We start from the raw sequence: 7,079 nt of genomic DNA, 5'->3' as shown, positions 1-7,079 counted from the left end.
AAGGACTATGGTGATTATAGTTATTAGTGTGAATAGGTAATTCATTTTTTGGTTCCTCCTTGTTTTCAGTAGATGATACATAAACATAGTATGCAATCTAGAAAGCACAAGTGATGTAAAGAAAAGAGAAAAATCTCTTTCTCACCCTGTCTACTCAGGCCCTCACTTGCCTTTTCCAGAAGAGACCCTTCGACAGGTCTGATGCAGTGTTGAAGAGACGTGACAGTGTGTATAACCATCTTAGCACACATCTTCCTTCAAAAAATACTAATGGCGTCTTCTTTTTTTTTAAAAAAATGGAAATGCCTGATTCTTTTCTAATAATTTTATGTTGTCATGGGCTGATAAACTGCTACTTATAAAACCAAACATTTGTTACTTATTCTTGTTCACCATAGTATAATTTTTTCTTTAGCTATTTGTACACTTTTATTTTATTTATTTATTTTTATGCAGATTTTTTTCCATTGTCATTTAGTCCCTTTACATCTCCCTCCCTGAGCAATCACCATACTGTTGTTCATGTAAGTACCTATCTCTGGAAAGATATTGTTTTGTATATGTATAAGTGCATTTGTAAGATGAATCCCTGGAAAATAAATAACTTACCCACAGTATAAATGCATTTAAAATTTGAATAGGTACTGTCATTTGTCCCCATAGAGAATCAATATACGTGATGTAAATATAAATACTTGCAACAAGCATGAGAATATATTTGTTTTCTTTAATTCTTAACACATAAATCCTCAAAAAACTTGTTTGCAAATTTGATAGCAAAATGAGAAATGCAACTTTAGTTTGTCTTTGTCATGGATGAGAATATTTTTGTAAGTTTAGTAGATATTTGTTTTCTTTGTCAAATATTTTTATGTGTTAAACATTTTTATATAGAGTTGTTATATTTGTTAATTATTATTTAGTTGATAGTCTTTCTTACAAGAGCTGTTCAAATTTCTCTATTTCATTCAAAATATTTTTCCTACTGTGTCACTTCCTTTGACTTATTTATAGTGTTCACTGCAGAGTATTTTTATAAATTTTATAAATTAAATTTAGCAATCTTTTATTCCCTGGCTTCCATTGTTGCTTTCATATTTAAAACACCATTCTTCTAAATTTGTATTATGTGTATGGCTTTGTTTTCTTACTTTTCAATATCTGGTTTACCTGATCCTGAAACAGGGTTTAAGCAATGAAACAGGGCTTCAGATTGACTGTTTTCTAGATGACTACACAGTTACCTCCAAACTATTTACATATTAAATGATCCATGTTTCCTCCATTGATATGAAGGAAACATCAAATGTATTAAATGCTTATGTTCACATATGCATTCTGTCAGAAGTGGACAAAGCCAAATCCCACAGCTAGAATTTCAGTTTCAACAAAGATAGCCAACCCAGATTCACTCCAGTATTTTACCAACAAATACTTTTCTAGATAGATGTTGAGTTAAAGATAACACTGTCATATAAATCTAAAGACTAGATTCTATGCCCTAAGAGGAAAATGTCATATTATGTGTGATCAAGGGTTATATTGAAATTGAAAGACATTTATACTATCAAAGAATAAGTCATATTTATGGGACATGATTTACACTTCATTCCTAGAGGAAAAAAAACACATTGTACTCTCATAGCTTCTTGGTTTCTTTAGGTTTTTACAAATCATTTTATTATATTCATTTTATCAGGCATAGTCCAAATTACAAAGACTCATGGGCCAGAATAAAACAGTTTATAACTATAAATGATAGAATTTTTCCTGAGTTATTTTGGTTTCTTTGTAATAATTAAAGTCATATTATGGATTTTATCACCATCCCTTACTATATACAGAGTGTGGCAAAAGTAGGTTTACACTTTTGAGTGCACAAAACAGAGTTTATTCTTGTATTATTATTTATTAATTACTGTATTATTTTCCACACAAACAACTGTAAACCTACTTTTGCTCCATCCTGTCTACAGTGTTGCAAAATTGGAAGAAACTTACTCCAACTTAGCAAACTCATCACAAATCAAAACTTATAGTTTTCTTGATCTTAATGAGCCAATTGACTAACAGTTATATCCCTGTTATCTAAAATTGGCTTAGGTCCCCAATGCCTATCTTTCTCATTATAAAAGTTGCAAATTATCAAAAATAATTCAGTATCACTTGGGTCTTTGAGGCTTAACTGTGCTGATGAGCAAGTTTGGTCACAGCACAGGCCTTCCAGAAGGTAATTAATAATAGATAGCATTTACATAGGACTTTACATCTTCAAAGGACTTTGCAAACACTAATTAACCCATGTACTAACCCCATTAAAGGAAGTAAGCAGGAATTAGCATTCCTTTCATGAATGAAAAACTGACATGTAATAAAGCTGTAATTATGCATGGTCTCAAGGAGTTACTCATAAGTAGTACAGCGTCTTGTTCCATTACGTTTCAGATGAGTCTAGAATAAGTTTTCCCAACCTCAGCACCATTGACATTTTGGTCTGAGTAAATACTTGTGGAAGTGTTTTCTGTTCATTATAAAATATTTAACAGCACACATGGCCTCTATCTACTAGATGCAATTCAAACCGCCTCAACCTTGCCAATCAAAAAGTTTCCATAGGAGTGAAGATGGCGACAGAGTAGGACGGAGTGGATTCCATTTCCCCGTACACATGGGGAAAAAGTCCTGGCCGATCTACGGAGGAACAGCGCAAACAGCCAACAGTTCCCCAGCATATATAAAAATAAGAGACCAGACATCATAATGGACACTGGAAAACCAGACGGTAAGGAAATAGTTGCAGGTAAGTAGGGTCTCAGGGACCCGAGCAAAGACAGGAGCAGCAGCCGCCTAGACCAGCACCCAGCACCTGGTGTGTCTGCCACAGACTCTTCGGGAGCCCCTGTGCCAGGTGGATCTACAGCAGACTCTTTGGGAGCCTCGGGCCTGCTGCAGGGTCTTTGGGAGAGAGCTGGGTGGGCCATCAGCTCCCTCCCTCCCTGACTAAGCAAGGTTGGGCAACACTGGAGAGAAACCTTTCTGCCTGAGTTTACAGAGAGGGTGATAAGGTCAATGGGCTGTGTTCAACCCTCGGATTCTGTGGTCGCCAGCCTGGGAGAATTGAGAGGCACATTGTTGGGCTCTGACTCCCATAGTCACTGGTCTGGCTGAGGGATTAGGCTGTGCTGAGAGGCAGGCTTCCTTGAGAAATTTTTTGGAAAGTAAACTGAAGAATTCTCCTGCGACAGCCGCTTGGCCTGCTCCCAACTCAGCCTGGCAGCAATTCAGAGGATGGGTGGAAGCCCTGGAGTTTTTCCACAGAACTGGGAAGGGTCTGTGCCAGATCATGTGGGACCCAGGCAGCCTGGCTGCTGCTCTCATGCTGTGCGCCCGCAACCCAGCCCACAGCGAGGACCCCCAGGGAAAGTGCTCTGAAAAGAACCTAGATCCACTTTGTGGGGTGCTGGGGAGAGACACCAGGTTAGCTCTTGGGAGAGCACTCACAGAAAGACCACACAAATGGCCCCTCAGCCTGCTGCAGCCAGAAAAACCAGTTTGGCCAGTTTGAAACCAACTAGAGATGTTTGTTGTTGTTATTATTGTTTTTTTAGTAATCTTATATCTTTTAAATTTTATTATTGTTTTATCTTTCAATATTTGTTCCTCTCCTTTCTTCTTTTCTGTTTTATTCCTTCTTCCTTTCTTTCCAAACTTATTGCTTTTTCCTCCTTTCTCCTGCCTTTTGTTTTGTTTTGTTTTCTTTTACCCACAAGTGACACAAACAACTTGGAACTGCGAAAAGACCAGAGTTGGACCCAAAGAGGGGACATACCAACAGTAGAGACAGAGAGACAAATTTCACTTTGCTATAGCAGAGAAGCCACAAGTTGCTGCATATTTGTATTATTATTTTTTAATTATTCTCACTTATTTTATATTTTAATAGTATCTTTGTATTCCTCCTCTTTCTGTATAGGCTTCTTCACCTTGGCTGGCTATATTGTATCATTTGAAAGGTTTCCCCTGTTCGCTCCTCCACAGTGTATTGCTAATTTACTATCTATCCTTCACGCCACTTGTTTTCATTTATCACACTACCCAAAGTTCTATACCCCATATTCATGTTATCGAGATCACATAGAGTCTGTCTTATGATTGTTGCTCTAATATTATTGTAAATAATAGCTGTTCTATACAACTGTAAATACTTCACAAGACATCTCCCGGATCTTAGCACACTTTACAGTTTCCTGAATTCTATTAATGTAGTGATTAACTCTATTTGCTCACACACTCCACCCATTTACTATCCTTTACTCTCAACTTAACTCAGAATCTGACTACCCGCAACCTCACTGATTTCTAGGTTCAACTCACAAGACTTCCCTCCCCAAAAAGAGACTTATCTTTTGTCCATCCTTTCTTAAAAGTAGCAAGTTGGGTTGAAGACTACAGTTAACATTACATATAGCCTAAAGATCTTATATTTCTTCTCTACCGGCTGTGACTGTAAATATCATGAAATATTCTCCTGCCATCATAAACCATTTTGCCTCCCCATCCAACTGATCACAAAAAAAAGGAGTAGGTAGAAACAGAGAACACCAGGATATCTGGAGGAGACTGCACCACAGAATTTCACAGGTATTCTACCACAAAGTTCACACCATAAACCCAGAGAGTCAGAACAGATCAACTTAGGAAGCTGAGGCTAACAAGAACAGCATCACAAAAATGGGAAGACATAGAAACAATCCCCAAATGAGAGGAAAGGAAGAAGCTGCAGAAAGAATGTTAGATGAAATAGAGACAAGTCAGCTATCAGATATTTAATCCGAAGCACTGGTTATCAGGAAGTTCAAAGAGCTCACAATGAGCTGCCAGAAACTAGAGGGGAGCTACAGTGAACTCACCACAAACTATATCAACATGAAAAAAGAAATAGAAACCATCAGCAAAGACCAAGAGGAAATGAAGAATTCAATTTCTAAACTGAAGAACACAGTAGAAGGAATCAAAAGCTGGATCAATGAAGCAGAAGATTGGATCAGTGAGTTGAAGGACAAAGGAGAAAACAACTCCCAGAAAGAGCAAGAAAAGGAAAAGAGGCTCAGAAAGAATGAAGAGGAATAAAGAGAAATGCAAGAAAATATGAAAAGTAATAATATCTGAATAATAGGAATACCAGAAGGAGAAGAAGAAGAACAAGGGATACAAAACCTATTTGAAAAAGTAGTGAGGAAAAACTTCCCTAATTTGATGAGAGAAAAAGTCACACATATCCAGGAATCACACAGAGTCCCAGTCAAGAAGAACTCAAAAAGGCCCATTTCAAGACACATACATCATCATGAAAATGGCAAAATTCCAAGATAAAAAGAGAGTCTTAAAGGCATCAAGGGAGAAGAAGGAAGTAAAATACAAGGGAGCCCCAATAAGGTTAGCTACTGACTTGTCAATGGAAACGCTCCAAGCAAGACGAGAATGGAAAGAAATATTCCAAGTAATGAGAACCAGAGGCCTGAAACCAAGGCTACTTTACCCAGCAAGGCTCTCAATCAAGAGAGAAGGCGAAATAAAGAGCTTTCAAGACAAAAGAAGTCTAAAAACTATACCTCCACCAAACCAACTCTGCAAAAGATGCTAAAAGAACTGCTTTAAGGAAAGGAAAGAAAAAAGAGAGACAGGGAAGAACACAGGAACAAAAATAAGGTATGGCAATAAATAAGTACCTATCAATAATAACCTTAAATGTAAATGGATTAAATGTTCCAATCAAAAGACATAGAATAATCCGAAGCACTGGTTATCAGGAAGTTCAAAGAGCTCACAATGAGCTGCCAGAAACTAGAGGGGAGCTACAGTGAACTCACCACAAACTATATCAACATGAAAAAAGAAATAGAAACCATCAGCAAAGACCAAGAGGAAATGAAGAATTCAATTTCTAAACTGAAGAACACAGTAGAAGGAATCAAAAGCTGGATCAATGAAGCAGAAGATTGGATCAGTGAGTTGAAGGACAAAGGAGAAAACAACTCCCAGAAAGAGCAAGAAAAGGAAAAGAGGCTCAGAAAGAATGAAGAGGAATAAAGAGAAATGCAAGAAAATATGAAAAGTAATAATATCTGAATAATAGGAATACCAGAAGGAGAAGAAGAAGAACAAGGGATACAAAACCTATTTGAAAAAGTAGTGAGGAAAAACTTCCCTAATTTGATGAGAGAAAAAGTCACACATATCCAGGAATCACACAGAGTCCCAGTCAAGAAGAACTCAAAAAGGCCCATTTCAAGACACATACATCATCATGAAAATGGCAAAATTCCAAGATAAAAAGAGAGTCTTAAAGGCATCAAGGGAGAAGAAGGAAGTAAAATACAAGGGAGCCCCAATAAGGTTAGCTACTGACTTGTCAATGGAAACGCTCCAAGCAAGACGAGAATGGAAAGAAATATTCCAAGTAATGAGAACCAGAGGCCTGAAACCAAGGCTACTTTACCCAGCAAGGCTCTCAATCAAGAGAGAAGGCGAAATAAAGAGCTTTCAAGACAAAAGAAGTCTAAAAACTATACCTCCACCAAACCAACTCTGCAAAAGATGCTAAAAGAACTGCTTTAAGGAAAGGAAAGAAAAAAGAGAGACAGGGAAGAACACAGGAACAAAAATAAGGTATGGCAATAAATAAGTACCTATCAATAATAACCTTAAATGTAAATGGATTAAATGTTCCAATCAAAAGACATAGAATAGCTGAATGGATAAGAAAGTATGACCCACATATATTGTGCCTACAAGAGACCCACCTCAAGACTAAAGATTTACACAGACTAAAAGTGAAGGGCTCAAAACAAATTTTCCAAGCAAACGGCCAGGGAAAAAAAGCTGGGGTAGCAATACTCATATCAGACAAAATAGACTTCAAAAAAAGGACCATAAATAGAGACCCAGAAGGTTACTTCATAATATTCATGGGAAGAATCTAACAAGAGAACATAAGCAGTGTATACATACATGTACACAACATAGGAGCACCCAAATACATAAAGAAAATGTTGGAGGACTTCAAGAAAGATATTGAC

This window comes from Sturnira hondurensis, unplaced genomic scaffold (genome assembly GCF_014824575.4).
Source record: "Sturnira hondurensis isolate 20B ecotype Veracruz unplaced genomic scaffold, ASM1482457v3 Scaffold0017394, whole genome shotgun sequence".
NCBI classification, from domain to species: domain Eukaryota; kingdom Metazoa; phylum Chordata; class Mammalia; order Chiroptera; family Phyllostomidae; genus Sturnira; species Sturnira hondurensis.
Note: the sequence above shows the minus strand (reverse complement) of the source record.